The sequence below is a fragment of the Nerophis lumbriciformis genome, linkage group LG30 (genome assembly GCF_033978685.3).
Source record: "Nerophis lumbriciformis linkage group LG30, RoL_Nlum_v2.1, whole genome shotgun sequence".
In the NCBI taxonomy this organism is placed as follows: domain Eukaryota; kingdom Metazoa; phylum Chordata; class Actinopteri; order Syngnathiformes; family Syngnathidae; genus Nerophis; species Nerophis lumbriciformis.
The window spans coordinates 8,510,633-8,526,914 of NC_084577.2; positions in this window are offsets into that span (position 1 = coordinate 8,510,633).

Sequence of the window (16,282 nt, forward strand, 5' to 3'; positions counted from 1 at the left end):
CGTTGAGGGCAAAGTGTCCGTGTTGTACCCATTCTGCGCCTGCGCTGACCTGGCCCGCTGCCCGAGCCTTCCTGTACCAGGTGGGGCGGACGACGTCCGGGTGGCATACGAGTGGGGGAGGAAGCGTGTCTCTGCTTCCGTCAACTTAGCCATAAGCTGCCCCCATGCTACCATGGCGTCGGCCGGAAGGTCTTCTTCTGACAGCTCCGCTTCGTCCTCGCATTCCCATGGCCGGGCGTCCGCTCTGAGTTCCAGAAGGATATCTTGCTTGTCCTTGTCGGACAGGAACACTTTGTCTGGCTGGGTCAATCTGTTACGTCTTCGACGCATAGCTGCGATTGTTGTGTTGCCCTCCAACGCAGGAAACAAACAGGAGCGGCGTGTAGGTAAAATCTAAGGTTTTTAATTATTTTAAGGCGGGATCAAAAATACAAACTGAGTATACTAGCAAGCGTGGAGCTAAAAAACACAAAATGTCACCAAGGGTGAAAAACAAGGAATGCTAGTGTGTACAAACTTACTACATGCAGCGAGGAGAAAAAAACAGGAGAACGTAAATGTTGCCAATAGCAAACATTGACCCAGCAACTATTGCTGGGTGACAGGAAACTATAAAGGGGAGTGATTAACCAAAACATCTGGTGGGAACACTAATTGCTAAACTAAGACAGGTGAGGAGAATCAGTGCCCATGGAAACCAACCGTAAACAGGGAAAGAGGGTGCACCCAGGAAACAGACTAAAACAGAAACATTACCGACATAAATCATGCCATGATCCGGGTAACGGATCACGACACTTTTGACCCAGCAGATTTGGTCACATTTTCAGTAGACCCATAATAAATTCATAAAAGAACCAAACTTCATGAATGTTTTTTGTGACAAACAAGTATGTGCTCCAATCACTCTATCACAAAAAATATCTTGTCTTTAATTTAATATTTTGATTCATGTGTATTTATCCATCCATCCATTCATTTTAGACTGCTTGTCCCTATCTTTGTTTCCTTTATATGACAAGATAAAAACTCATTGAGATTAAAATCGCTTTTGCAAGTGTGACCTGACCAAGAGGGCCGCAACAGGTTTCATTAATTCAACATATAAAAACAACAAAAAACCGGAGCAGTCACACACTGTAGTCGAAAGTACAAATTACTTCAAACAAAAACATAAAAAACATGCAACAGAAAAGAAAATATGTTTTACTGTAAAAAAAACAACAAATTAAAACAAAAGTACAGTCCCCAATAGAACCAGTTTCCCGATCCTTTAAATGGACGGAATTTACCCCAAAGTGATCAGGTCAGGTAGCCTCAGATCCTTTTGTAGTTCATTCCATGACCATGAAGCAGGAAATCTGAAGGCATTTATTTTTTATTTTTACTACAAACCAACAGGCCAGTCATATCCCAGCTGCACTCGGGATAGGGGAGGGTAGGGTAGTCACGTGTAATTTCATGAAACAAAATTAAATTTTGTTTCATGCATTTTTTAATTTTTTTTATTTAAGTTTTAATTATTGTTTAAATCGATGTATTATATTTCTCTGTATGAATGATTAATTATTTAACCAATAAATGTCAAGATTTAAGGGACACCCTGTAATAACTCCTTTTTATTTTGTTTGTCTTTTTTTTTGATTCCATGGGGCTGGTCTACTAAGATCTCAAATAACAAGAGCTGAATTGTTTTTGCAAACAAAAAAGACATACTATTTGTTATCACATGCTAAAGTAGTAAGGATTGGCCTGTTAAAATAAAAATGTTGCTTGTACCACCGGCTGTATCCATGGAGACATTCGTTGGCCTCGACACCCAAGGCATTATGCTGCAAGTTATGGTGTTTTTCTATGTTGTGGAACATGCAGCAAACAACTATAACCTGCAATCTCCAGTGCAATTTAACTGATGGAAGGACTCTTTAGCACGCTGAAGGTGCGCTCCACCAGGTTTCACATGATTATGATGTTCCGCCTCAGTTGTAAGGTTTAGCACAGGAGTCCCAAATTGGTACTTTGCGTTATTTATTGCATCCCAAGTGTGGGAGATCTAGGATATGCTTACCAATCCTGTCTGTGTGATGTAATTTTCAATACTTTGGGAGATGCTGACACTAACTGCGCTGGTGAGCTGGAATTACCGAGACACAAGAATGAGCACTGTTGCAGGAGTTTTTGTGTGAATGTGGCATTTTGGTGTTTCGCGCTAAATTAGTCATTAGGTCAGGGGGTTACTTAAAATAAATTTTGTCATTCAACAGCTGGGATAGGGTGGAGTTCTATAGGTGTTGTATCGTTACTTTTTTCGTTTTCACCATAAATGGCAGGTTATTGTGATAGTCCATATCACTCATCCCTATGGCCCAGGTGTGGCCTGTGCGCCTCGAATTTGACACCTTTGGTCTAAATGCCTTAAATGACCAGTACAGTAATAACAGGAGGCTAATAATATTGCTTTTCAACCATTTTGATTTCTTCAGTATTTCCTGTGTAATTCTAATACAGTAACAACAACAAAATCTTGCAAGTGCAAAAATGTTGTATCAAAGAGGTTGTGCACAGACAGCATATCTTTGGGTGGACATCTAGCCCCTGGTTTCCAGGCAAGAAAGTGTGTTTTCACCTTAACCGCCTCTGTTTTCAGGTCAACTCTGTGGTGCTGTGCAAGTTGGTTTACACTGCTATCATCTGTGCAACGTTTCCATGTTTGCAAGTTCCAAGGCCCTCCCAGTTAGTATTTTTTATTGGCCCTCAACATGTTTTTCTACATTACATGAAGTCATTACTAATGAACAGTGACGTGCGGTGAGGTTCATGGCTGGTGAGGCACTGACTTCATCACAGTCAGATTTACAAACATATGAACCCTAAAGAGTATCTTATTCACCATTCGATTGGCAGCAGTTAACGGGTTATGTTTAAAAGCTCAAACCAGCATTTTTCCCTGCTTGGCACTCAGCATCAAGGGTTGGAATTGGGAGTTAAATCACCAAAAATGATTCCCGGGCGCGGCGCCGCTGCTGCCCACTGCTCCCCTCACCTCCCAGGGGGTGATCAAGGGATGGGTCAAATGCAGAGGACAAATTTCATTACACCTAGTGTGTGTGTGACAATCATTGGTACTTTAACTTAACTTTAACTTTACACATACAAACTGTAGCACACAAAAAAGCACATTTAATTAAAAAAACGTTATTATGGTCTTACCTTTACTTACAAATAAAGTCCATTCGCCGCTGTTGTGCTGGATTAATGAACCCCCTGACGGGTGTGTTATATCAACTAAAGCCCTCACTTAAACTTTCCACGTGCAAGATTGAATCTATTTAAAAAAGTGTAACCGAGGGTTTATAAATGTCGCCTATACTGTATGAAACTACAAAATAACAAACACGGAGGCTCCAGTTTACACGAGGACCACTTTATTTACCTTCTTTCAAAAACCTTCACTCCACTACAACATGTCATCACTTCCGCTCTTGGCGCCTTCAAAATAAGAGCTCAAGGCATATACTGTATAACAGCGCATAACAGGAACTTAACATCACAAATAGGAAAGCCCATAAAAATAGGTTACAAAAGTTATTTAATAAGAAGCCAAAAAGTGCAAAAACAATAATATTCGTGTTGGAGGAGTTGTGAATTAGATACACCTGCAGTCTGCAAGTGTACCTAATGTTGTGGCCCTGCAGTCATTCACAACTCCTCCAACACGAACATTATTGTTTTTGCACTTTTTGGCTTCTTAGGAAATAACTTTTTTAAATAGATTCAATCTTGCACGTGGAAAGTTTAAGTGTGGGCTTTAGTTGATATAACAATTCTACGGCGGGGGTGCAGGAGGCGGATTACTGCGAGCCTCAGCCAGTGCGTCTTTTGCAGCCGTTTTATGATCGCTCAGCACAAGAAATACGTTTCACACATACAGTTGTTGACAAAATACACTGTACATTATATACCTCAGCTAACTAAACTATGGAAATGTATAATATAATTCATATAGCAATACAGTCTCACTGCACAGCAGGCCAGCAGTTAGCCGAGTCCGCAATCCATGGTGAAGCACACATGAGTGACGTGCCTCAACTGGCTGCTGTTCACCGCACCGTCTCTTCTCAGTATTTGAACGGCAAATGTGAAAATTCAGCGATTTTGAATAAAAATAATCTAAAACTGGTGAAGTTAAATGGAAAATAACTTTATAGTATAATCACTGCATACATATAACAATTTAATAATTTTTTTTTCTTTTTACATTTTTTTTCTTTCCATGATGGCAGGTGAGGCCCCGCCTCACCTGCCTCTAGTGACTACACGTCACTGCTAATGAAGTATATCACATTTAACCTGAACAACTATTTGCTTTGTCGCGGGTAACACAAAAGCGAAATAAACTTTGAGACCAATGTCTTAGAAAAATATATCGCTCTTGAATCAACACTCATAGTTAATACTATGATCAATGTTATTTACAAAACTAAATGTGGGACATAAATAATGATGGAAGTATAAATGTTTATATGTAGTATATTATTGGTACAAATGTTTAACCAACAGGGATATTTCACAACTGTTCGTCTATGTACTGACAATATAACCTGGTCCTTACACACCGGAGCTCCTGTAAAAAGAGCTCAGCAGCGCATGCACTTTTTGCGTCGGATGAAAAGAGCACAGCTCCCTCCCCCCATTCTCAGCACATTCTACAGAGGCACTATAGAGAGCCTGCTGACCAACAGCATCTCTGTCTGGACTGGAACCTGCAATGCCTCAGACTGGAAGTCTCTCCAGAAAGTGGTGAGGACGGCGAAAATATCATCAGGACTCCTCTTCCTCCTATCCAGGAGATCCCAAAAAGCCGCTGCCTGACCAGGGCTCAGAAAATCTGCAAAGACTCCTCCCACCCCCACCAAGGAATGTTTTCACTGCTGGACTCTAGAAAGAGGTTCCGCAGCCTCCGAAGCAGAACCTGCAGGTTCTGTAACAGCTTCTTCCCTCAGGCCATAAGACTCTTAAATGCAACATAATTAAATTATCCCCTCAACTCCCCCCAAAATGGATTAACTCGCTGGAATAAAAAAGACAATATAGCATACATCCATAAACGTGGACGCATGTGGAAAAAGTGCAATATATTTATCTGTACAGTAATCTATTTATTTATTTATGTATATTTATATATATTTATTTATTTTATATATATATTTATATATTATTTATATATATTTATTATTTATATATGTACCTTATTGCTTTTTTGTCCTGCACTACCATGAGCTTATGTAGCGAAATTTCGTTCTTATCTGTGCTGTAAAGTTCAAATTTGAATGACAATAAAAAGGAAGTCTAGTCTAGTTTATGTCTTTAATGTGTATATTTACAGTGTTTATGCTGTGTACAAGGTGTATTTATAATATAGGCTCCAGCGACCCCCCCGCGACCCAAAAGGGACAAGCGGTAGGAAATGGATGGATGGATGTAAGGGAAATTTCACATTTTTATGAAGCTCAAGATCAGAGCCCGATGTCGCTTGGTTTTGCTACATCTTGTATCTGAGATTGTTAATAGGGTTAGGCGAAATAGGTGCTCAACTTCAGCCTAAACACTTTCGGTCTGTAAAATTGTCAATTTACGAATTCATGGATGTAAAACGGTTTGTTTAATTTGTTGACCACTGACCGAAGACATAATAAACTAAACTGTACATTTAACCTGATCAACTATTTGCTTTGTCGCAGATAACACAAAAGCTAAGATAACAATGTTTTTCAAATGTCACTTCAGGGTCGCATGGTAATGCGTACATCGTTTTCCCAGTATGCAGATGGAACTCCGCAGGCAGTGTGCAGTGATTTATTCTTCACAAATCAGTCAGTAATACAAAAATAACGGAGAGCGTGCCCATTACACGGGAAGCTAAGGAAATAGCTTACAGGAAGACTTAGCATTGAATGAGGAATCAAAAGGTAAACAACGTAACTGTTGCGTGAAGCAAACAAGACAGCCAGACTGAGTGTGGCGAAAAGCAGGAATAAATAGCTCTCTGATTAGTGCCTGGGAGCAGGTGAGCATAATCAGAGGCAAGTGAAAATAATCAGTACCCCTGGCAACTAAAAACACATAAACCCAGGTGTGCTGAAACAGATCTAAGGTAGTCTTTAACTAAACAAAACATGATCCAGGCACCGGATCATGACATCAAATAGTTTCGCATATTCTAATGTCCATGAAATTGGTTTTCCATCTATCCATTTCCTACCACTTGGCCCTCTCGCGACATCATTGCAGAGCCAACACAGATAGACAAACGACATTCACACTCACATTTATACATTAGGGCCAATTTAGTGTTGCCAATCAGCCTGTCCACAGGTGCATGTCTTTGGAGGTGGGAGGAAACCACGCAGTCACGGTGAGAAACATGCAAACTTCTCACAGTAAGATCCTGAGCCCGAGAAATCAAATCCAGGACCTTCTCACAGTGAGGCACGAGCACGAAACCACTGCGTCATCTTAGCATCTTCAATTTACAATACATATCAAAGTGTCCCACCACATTCTTTCATTTATTAGTATGCTGCCTTTGATAAAAAAAAGTTTGGACACCTTTGCGCTACAGAGTGAGTTTTGTGCGTTGGTGTTGGTTGTTAAGGTGTTTGAGCTTAATGGAGTTCTTTATGCGTGCACATGAACGACACTTTCATCGAGTCCGATCATCAACGTCCTCTCACCGAGGATACTTTATTCTTCTTCTCCTGTTGAACACACAACTGCTGCGGTGTTAAACACTACACAACACCAGAGCGCCCCAAGTGGAGAACATGCGCTACAACATCCAACCTCTACAACAAAGCTACACAGAGTAAGAGCGCAGATATATACAATCTTAACACCCCCACTCGCTATTAGCTCACTGTGTTAAACCAATTTGTAAACAATATTTCAAGAACATCTTCCATCATCCTGTTTTGTTAAGATTCCTCCTTTTAGTCTTTATCCCAAAATGCCAAACATATTCTGTGAAAAACATTTCAACTTCTGTTTAGTAGTTGGTTTTGTCAGGATATCAGCAACCATTTGTTCTGTAGGGCAATATTCCAGTAATACCCTACCAGTAGCAACAATGTCTCTTATGAAGTGGTATTTCACATCAATGTGTTTGCATCTTTGTCTGTTAACAGGATTTTTAGTGAGTGAAATCATACCTTGGTTATCTTCGTACACTTTTGTTTTAACATATTGATAGTTATCAAGTCCTTTTAGTAGCTGTTCAATGTAAAGACACTCCTGTATAGCTGAAGCTAACGAAATGTACTCTGCTTCACAGGTAGAAAGAGCTACTGTTGGTTGTTTTCTTGTCTTCCATGAAATGAATGAACTGCCTTCACACAAAGTTGCACAATAGCCTGATGTGCTACGTCTGTCTGTTTCATTTGATGCCCAACTTGCATCACAGTAAACTGTCAGACCGAGTCTTTCAGTTACATTCTTCTTGAAGTTAAGTCCTTGTTCTGATGTACCTTTTAGGTATCTGAATACATGTTTCACTGTATTCCAATGTTCCATAGTAGGTTCATTAAAGTGTTGAGATAGTTTACTCACAACAAAGCTTATGTCAGGTCGAGTGCATGTTGATAAGTAAATTAAACTTCCCACTGCTTCTCTGTACTGTCTTGGTTGTTTCAACTTTTCAGCATTTTCTGCGTAATCAAGTTTTGGTTAACAAGGAGTTTCTCTTGGTTTACAATTTTCCATATCAAACCTTTGTAAAACCTTTTTCATATATCTCTCTTGTGACATTTTGACTAATCCATTTGTTTGTTCAAAGTCTATTACTAAGAAATGTTTTAGGATTCCCAAATCCTTCATTTTGAATCTCTGAGTTAACATTCTTTTTACATCCTGCGTTGATTTTTCACTTGAAGCAGCTAAAATAAGGTTATCTACCCAAATAATAAGTATTAACTTTTGACCATATTTTTCTCTTGTATACACACAATGATCTGCATCATTTTGCACAAAGTCATTTTCACATAAATGGGTGTGTAACACTGTATTCCAGTTTCTGCCCGACTGTTTGAGTCTATACAATGATTTGTTCAGTTTACATACCAGTTTTTCACCAGTGTTAGAGTTTTTCTCGTATCCTTGTGGTTGTTCTAAATAGATTTCACAGTCTATGGGTGCGTGCAGATACGCGGTCTTCACGCCCATCTGATGTAAGATTAGGTCCTCCTGTGCCTTCTGCATGAGAATTCTTACACTTAACATGTCAGCTGTCGTTGAAAACGTCTCTTCGTAATCAGTTCCTACTTTCTGGTCGTATACTTTGGCAACAAATCTCGCCTTATATTTATTAGATCCATCTGTGTCTGTTTTGAGTGCATAAACCCACTTCGCTTTTAAAGCTCGCTTACCTGGTGGTAAGTCAGTCAACTGGAATGTGTCATTTTCCACTAGTGAGTTCATTTCCTCATCCATGGCGTTTTTCCAGTGCATTGACTTGGATGATAACACGGCTTCCTGATAAGTTTCTGGAATGTCACAAACTGCTCGATAACAGAAATCAACGCATGTTTGTAATCTGTCCAATGAATCATCAGTCTCAAAATCTTGTAAATGAGCTGGCTTTTGTTTTATCCTGAATGGATTATTTCTGATTTCTGTTTCGGCATTTGCCGCTGACTGTTCCACATTTTCCTGCTCATTTAAATCCTCAGTTTTGTTTTCAGGTTGAACTCTGTCTTCATCCTTCTGGTCACTGTCTCAGACTGCATTGTCTCTGTTTCCAATGACATGTCCTGCGTATGGCTCCAAAGTTTGTGTCTCTCTCTCTACACTTGTTTTGGTTGCGAATCTCACCAATCTGATCTTTTGGACATTTTCCATATCTGGATAATATACAAGGAAGGCTGGGCTGTTTTTATCATAGCCTATGAAAATGCCCTGGTCACTTTTGGAGTCTAGTTTTCCTTTTTCTTGTTTGTAACTAAAACATGTAGACCCAAACTTTTGCATTTGTGACACATTTGGTACTTTTCCTGTAAGTAACTCATATGCTGTCTTCTTTGTCCGTCTATTGTAACACCTGTTTCTAACATGAGCTGCTGTTTGAATGGCATAGTTCCACAAATAGTTTGGTAGTTTGCTTTCTATCAGTACGCATCTAGCCATGTCAAACAGTGTTCGCCATCCTCTCTCTGCTGTGCCATTTTGGTGTGGCGAATAAGGCTCTGAAGTCTCATGTCTTAATTTGTTCTTTGTTAGTAACATTTGGAACTCTCTGTTTGTAAACTCAGTGCCGTTGTCTGAACGTATACACTTCACATCTCCATAGGGTGCTACATCTGCTAAGAACTTTTCTGTTGCAGCAACTGCATCGCTTTTTCACTTAAGGAAATGTACTAATACAGCACCTGAATAGTCATCTGTGAAACATTGTGCGTATTTGTGTCCTTCTATGCTCTCAGTTTTCATTGGCCCTGCTAGGTCTGTATGGATTAACTCCAGGGGTTTATTTGCTTTAGCATCTAATTCCCTATTTCTCGTTTGGGTAAACTTGCCTTTTGTACATATTTCACACATCTGATCTGGCTTAACAAAATTTCCCTTAATTACCATACCTTTGACCACAGTTTGGAGTTTGATTACATCCTCATAGTTGCAGTGCCCTAGAATCTTTTGCCATGTTTGTACGTCATGACAAACTTTACACCGATCTTCATTTGCATCAACAGTTGGTAGATAATATAGCTTCTCATATTCGTTTATTTTATATTTGTTACCATCTTTAGTGATCATGTGGCTCTCTCCTTTCTTGAAAGTTATGGTTGCTCCTCCGTCGGCTGCCCTCGCCACTGAAAAGATGTTGTGGGGATATGAGGGCATGTACAGAGCATTTCGTATTTGTGCCCTGTGCTGTCGTCCATCGCTGTCCACTAGATGTATCGTTGCTGTTCCTCTTCCTTGGGCCATTCCACTGCATCTTGTCCCATCAGCTAGTTCCACTGAATGAGACTCTGGTTGAAAAGTGTTGTCAAAGCTTGTAAAGTTATTTACATCATTCACAATGTGGGATGTCGCTCCTGCATCCACGATAATGCCTTTCATCTTTATTTTGGGAGCTGACTCACTTTCTTCTTGTGCTGCTTTGAAGAGGTAATCACTGGATTGTTCATCCGTAACCTTTCTGACATTGTCTCGTTTATCTTTCTTTTTGCATATGGTTTCTTGGTGTGTGTTGCTCTTACAAAAGTTGCACCACACTTTTCGGATACATTTTCTTGCTCTGTGTCCTTCTAATCCACATTTGAAACATGTCAGATTTCCATCTTCACTTCTACTTTGAGTGCTGCTTGTGTACTTCTTCTGGATATTTCTATCCTGTTTTGTGAACGTTTTCATCACATTGTCTGTTGGCTCAGCAGTACTAATTTTCTCTGACTCTTGATAAATACGTACCGTATTTTCCGCACTATAAGGCGCACCGGATTATTAGCCGCACCTTCTATGAATTACATATTTCATAATTTTGTCCACCAATAAGCCGCCCCGGACTAAAAGCCGCGCCTACGCTGCGCTAAAGTGAATGTCAAAAAAACGCTGCGCTAAAGTGAATGTCAAAAAAACAGTCAGATAGTTCAGTCAAACTTTAATAATATATTGAAAACCAGCGTTCTAACAACTCTGTCCCAAAATGTACAAATGTGCAATCACAAACATAGTAAAATTCAAAATGGTGTAGAGCAATAGCAACATACCGGTAATGTTGCTCGAACGTTAATGTCACAACACACAACACACAAAATAAACATAGCGCTCACTTTCTGAAGTTATTCTTCATTCGTACCGGTAAATCCTTCGAATTCTTCGTCTTCGGTGTCCGAATTGAAAAGTTGCGCTAGCGTGGCTTCCAAAATGGCGGGCTCCGTCTCTTCGAAATCATCGGATTCAGTGTCGCTGTTGTTGTGCAGCAGTTCTGTGAATCCTGCCTTCCGGAAAGCTCGGACCACAGTTGTGACAGAAATATCTGCCCAGGCATTTACAATCCACTGGCAGATGTTGGCGTATGTTGTCCGGCGTTGTCTGCCTGTCTTAGTGAAGGTGTGTTCGCCTTCGGTCATCCATTTTTCCCACGCAGTTCGCAGTCGTGATTTGAATGCCCTGTTGACACCAATATCCAGCGGTTGGAGTTCTTTGGTTAATCCACCCGGAATGACGGCGAGTGTTGTATTTGTGTGCTTCACTTGTTTTTTGACACCATCTGTGATGTGGGCGCGCACGGAGCAGCGTGAAAAAAGCCACCCGGCCGCTTCGCGTAAACTTCCCTTAACCACTCGCTCATCTTTTCTTCATCCATCCATCCCTTCGAGTTAGCTTTTATGATGACGCCGGCTGGAAAGGTCTCTTTTGGCAAGGTCTTCCTTTTGAATATCACCATGAGTGGAAGTTAGCATGGCAAGCTAGAACCACAGTGAAGGATGACTTCTCATTCCCTGTGGAGCGAATATTCACCGTACGTGCTCCCGTTCCACAGTGCGGTTCAGTTGCTGTGAAATACGGTAGTAATCCGTGTGCGGATGGAGAGATTGCGTCTTTTTATGACCCGGATCGTTTAGTAGGAGCCATTTTGTGGTCTTTACAGATGTAAACAGGAAATGAAACGTACGGTGATATCCGCGCGTTTTTTCTTCTTCTTCCGGGGGCGGGTGAAGCGCTTCCTGTTCTATGGGGGCGGGTGAAGCGCTTCCTGTTCTATGGGGGCGGGTGCTTTCCTTGGCGGTTGCTTGCGTAGAAGAAGAAGCGCTTCCTGTTCTACCGGGAAAAAAGATGGCGGCTGTTTACCGAAGTTGCGAGACCGAAACTTTATGAAAATGAATCGTAATAAAGCGCACCGGGTTATTAGGCGCACTGTCAGCTTTTGAGAAAAATTGTGGTTTTTAGGTGCGCCTTATAGTGCGGAAAATACGGTAATCTCCTTTTGAAATCTGTAAATGTCACATTGTCTTCATTTTGTGTTACATGTACAGCTAATGGCTTGTAAGAGTCAGGGAGGCCTCCAAGAATCATGGCTATGATCAGACTATCACTGAGAGTCTCACCGGCATCACGAAGTGCTGTAATCAGGTTTTCTGCTCTGATGACGTAGTCCGTAGTTGACTCTGTCTGCTTTCCGTAGTTTTGTCAAGGACGTGTACAGGTTGATTATTCGTGGCTTGCTTTTTCCTGAGTAGTGGTCCCTCAGTATTTTCAGTGCTTTCCTGCCATCGTATGTTTTGTATACTGACTGTTAGTCGGTAACACTTACAGTCATACTCATTGTTCACCTTAGCAATGTGATCACGAGAGTCGAGTCGGGAGCTGGTGTATACTTTAGACAGCTTTATTTGCACACACAGAACGGAAGTCCAACCCAATATATATAAACCCACCTGGCACTCTCCCTGGTGGTCACTGGGTGTAACACAGTGCAGACAAAACATGAAGCTCAATACACAACATCCCTCCCCACTTATTCAGATTCACACGCACCAAAAACCACCCCTATTAAACCCGGCCTATAAAAACAGACTAGGCCATAAGCACTTAGAACATGTGTTATGTGCAAAATGATGCTTTGTGCGAATCAGCGGTGTAACAATAAAATACATTGAAATACCCACTTAGGGGGCTATTGTAAATAGGGAAGTCGAACTTAAAACACATACATGCTTACTGAGGCCGGGGGGTAGACTACCCCCGAACCTCGGAGTCATTCCACGGGGATTATTCTGCCCCAAAACGTGACATGACTCTTTAACAACCCACTCCCCCACAGTTCAGAGATTAAGGCGGTCTGGAGCTCTGGTAACCCGGAGTGGATACCTCCGGCCTGGCGCTCCAACATCTGCTGTCCGTCTGGGTGACCCTCCTGGCTCAGGGGCGACTGTCCCGGTTTCCAGAGCATCCCCTCTTGCCGGAGAAGGGGGAGGAGCAACCGGCTGGGTCCCAATTGTCAGTTCACTCGGCACAGCTGGTTGCTCTGGACCAGTGGGAACCAACAGCGCACGGTCACCGGCTCTCATTTGCTCTATGTGGCGTCTCCAGAGCGCGCCTGCCCCCACATCCACGGAGTAGGATACCGGTCCCTCTTGTGATGCCACCAGTCCAGGCATCCACTTCTCCTCCCCCCGTCGATAATCACGCACCAGCACGGCCTCCCCCACTGCAAACCGTCTATCCTTAGCCACCAGGGCTCTGCGTTCTCGTTGGCCCTCCTGCGCCAGCTCCACCGTAGCCGACACGTTCGGCTTCACAAGGTCCAAGCGTGAGCGGAGCCGACGGCGCAGGAAGAGCATAGCCGGAGACTCACTCGTCGTCATGTGAGGCGCATTCCTGTAGCTGAGTAAAAATGCCTCCACTCGATGTTGCAGCGTAAATGTTCCCCTAAATGCTTTCAATGAACGCTTCAGCGTCTGCACAAAACGCTCTGCTTGACCGTTCGTGGCGGGGTGAAACGGCGCTGACCTTTTGTGCTTCACTCCGTTTGCCCGGAGAAATGCCCCGAACTCTGCCGCTGTGAATTGTGGCCCATTGTCACTAACCAGTGTCTCTGGTACTCCGTTGCGGGCAAACATACTCCTCAGGGCCAGTACAGTCTTCTCCGTCGTCGTCGTTTTCATCACCTGTACTTCCGGCCACTTAGAGTACGCATCTACCACCACCAAGAACATGTGTCCTTCGAACGGCCCTGCAAAGTCCACATGGATCCGTTGCCATGGGGATCCCGGCCATGGCCAGGTGTGCAGTGGGGAGAGCGCCGCGTTCTTTTGGTCCCGTTGACACGTAGAGCATGACCTGGCCTGCTGTTCAATCTGGGCGTCTAACCCCGGCCACCAGACATGGCTCCGTGCAATGGCCTTCATCTTGACCATGCCCGGGTGCCCGGCATGTAGTTCTTTCAGAAGCTGCGGTCTCAACGCTGGAGGAACCACCACTCTACTGCCCCATAGCAAACACCCCTGGATCACCGTCAGTTCGTCTCGTCGCATGTAGAAGGGTGCCAACGCGTCATTCTGCCCAACTGTCCCAACGAACTGGCCTGACACTACCATCTCTACTACCCTAGAGAGCACTGGGTCATATTTAGTTCCCTTCCTAATATCTTCACTGTCCACTGGGAGTGCGTCAAGGTGATGTACTGTCACCCTATCTACTGCGTCTGGCTTTTCCCCATGCGCTACCTGCAGTGGCAACCGTGAGAGACCGTCAGCATTCCCATGATCCGCTGCTTTCCTGTATTGGATTGTGTAGTTGTGTGCTGATAACACTAACGCCCACCGCTGCAGTCGCGCGGCCGCCATAGGTGGCGTCGCCTTACTGGGACTCAATATACTTGTCAGCGGTCTGTGATCTGTGAGTAGTGTAAAATGGCACCCGTACAAATAGGCGTGGAATTTACGTACCCCAAAAATAATTCCCAACGCCTCTCTTTCAATCTGAGCATAATTTTGCTCCGCCTTGCTCGGTGTCCTAGAGGCAAAGGCTATGGGTCTCTCCTCACCACCGGGCATCACGTGCGAAAGTACTGCGCCCACCCCATACGGCGACGCGTCGCACGCTATCTGCAGGGGCAACCTGGGGTCATAATGTGTTAGCACCTGTTCTGATTGCAGGTGGTCTTTTGCTGCCTTAAAAGCTTTCTCACACTCCGGTGACCACTTCCATGCCACTCCGGTGTGCAACAGCTCATGTATTGGGCTGAGAATGGTTGCCATGTTTTTTACAAACCGGCCATAATAGTTTATCAGGCCCAAAAAAGAACGGAGCTGACTCACATTAATGGGGGCTGGGGCCTCCGCTATGGCCTTAAGCTTCTCTGGGGACTTATGTAGCCCTTTTTTATCAATGACATGCCCCAAATATTCTAATGAACTCTTGAAGAATTCACATTTCTCCTTCTGTACTCGCAAACCGAATTTTTCCAATCGGCCCAACACTGCATCTAAGTTTTTTATGTGATCTGCATCGTTCTCCCCAGTCACCAAAATGTCGTCCAGGAAACAATGGACGTTGGGGAGGCCCTGCAACACTTGGTCCATGACTCGCTGAAAGATTGACGGCGCAGAGGTGATCCCGAAGGGAAGACGGTTATAGCAAAACATTCCCTTCTGCGTGGTAATTGTCAGATATTTACGGGAGCTTTCCTGAACCGGCACCTGTAAATATGCGTTCGCCAGATCTAATTTGCTGAAACGCTGCCCCCCCCGCCAGCGATGCGAAAAGATCCTCTATCCTCGGAATGGGGTAATGTTCAGCACAAAGCGCGGGATTCAAGGTCACTTTAAAATCTCCGCATATACGTACTTTCCCATTTTTTTTTACAATGGGTACAATTGGAGTAGCCCATTCACTAAACTGTACTGGAGACAGTACGCCCCCCTGTTCCAAACGCTCTAATTCTTCCTCCACCTTCGGCCGAAGTGCATACGGCACCGACCGTGCTTGGAAGAACTTCGGTTGATACACCGGCTTGAGGGTTAACGCCACCTCAAAGCCCTTTAGTGTACCTAGACCTTCTTGGAACACCCTGGCATGGCTGTCTAGTACTGTTGCCATTGTGCGGTCTTCCTGTATGGGATGTGTGGCTCGAACAGTTTTAATCATTGTCCAATCTAACTTTACTTTTCGCAACCATTCTCGTCCAAAAAGAGAGAGAGCGTCACCCTTAACCACATACAGGGGGAGATGTGCCCGTTGTTTGTTGAGACGCACATCTACTTTTATTACCCCCAAGGGTGTCATAACCTGGCCTGTATACGATCTCAACAGTAGGTTGGTGGTACGGAGGCGTAACTGGCTAAATTTAGCATTGTACAGTTGTTCTGAAATGATTGACACTGCCGCACCTGTCTAACTCCATTTCGATAGTTTGTCCCTCCACTTTGGGTCTAACCCAGATAATCGCTGACGCAGCGCTATCGTGTTTAACGTTTTTTTCTACATCCACTACATGTAAGCCTCCCACCCCATCTGAATCTGTTGTCTCTGGGTCGCTGGGCTTAGTCTCCACCTCTACCTGATCGGCCCTCTTTTTGAATTTTCCTTTCGTTTTCTGTCCCTTTTTAACCACAAAAAAATTTGTTGTCTTCGGTCCCCCTTTATCCTCCCTGCACATACGAGCTATATGCCCCCTTTTTCCACAATTGTGGCAGGACTGGTCCTTGTAAAAACATTCCTCCATTTTGTGATTTACTCTACCACGAGTGCATTTACGGCCCGGTGGCAAGGAGAGAGAGAC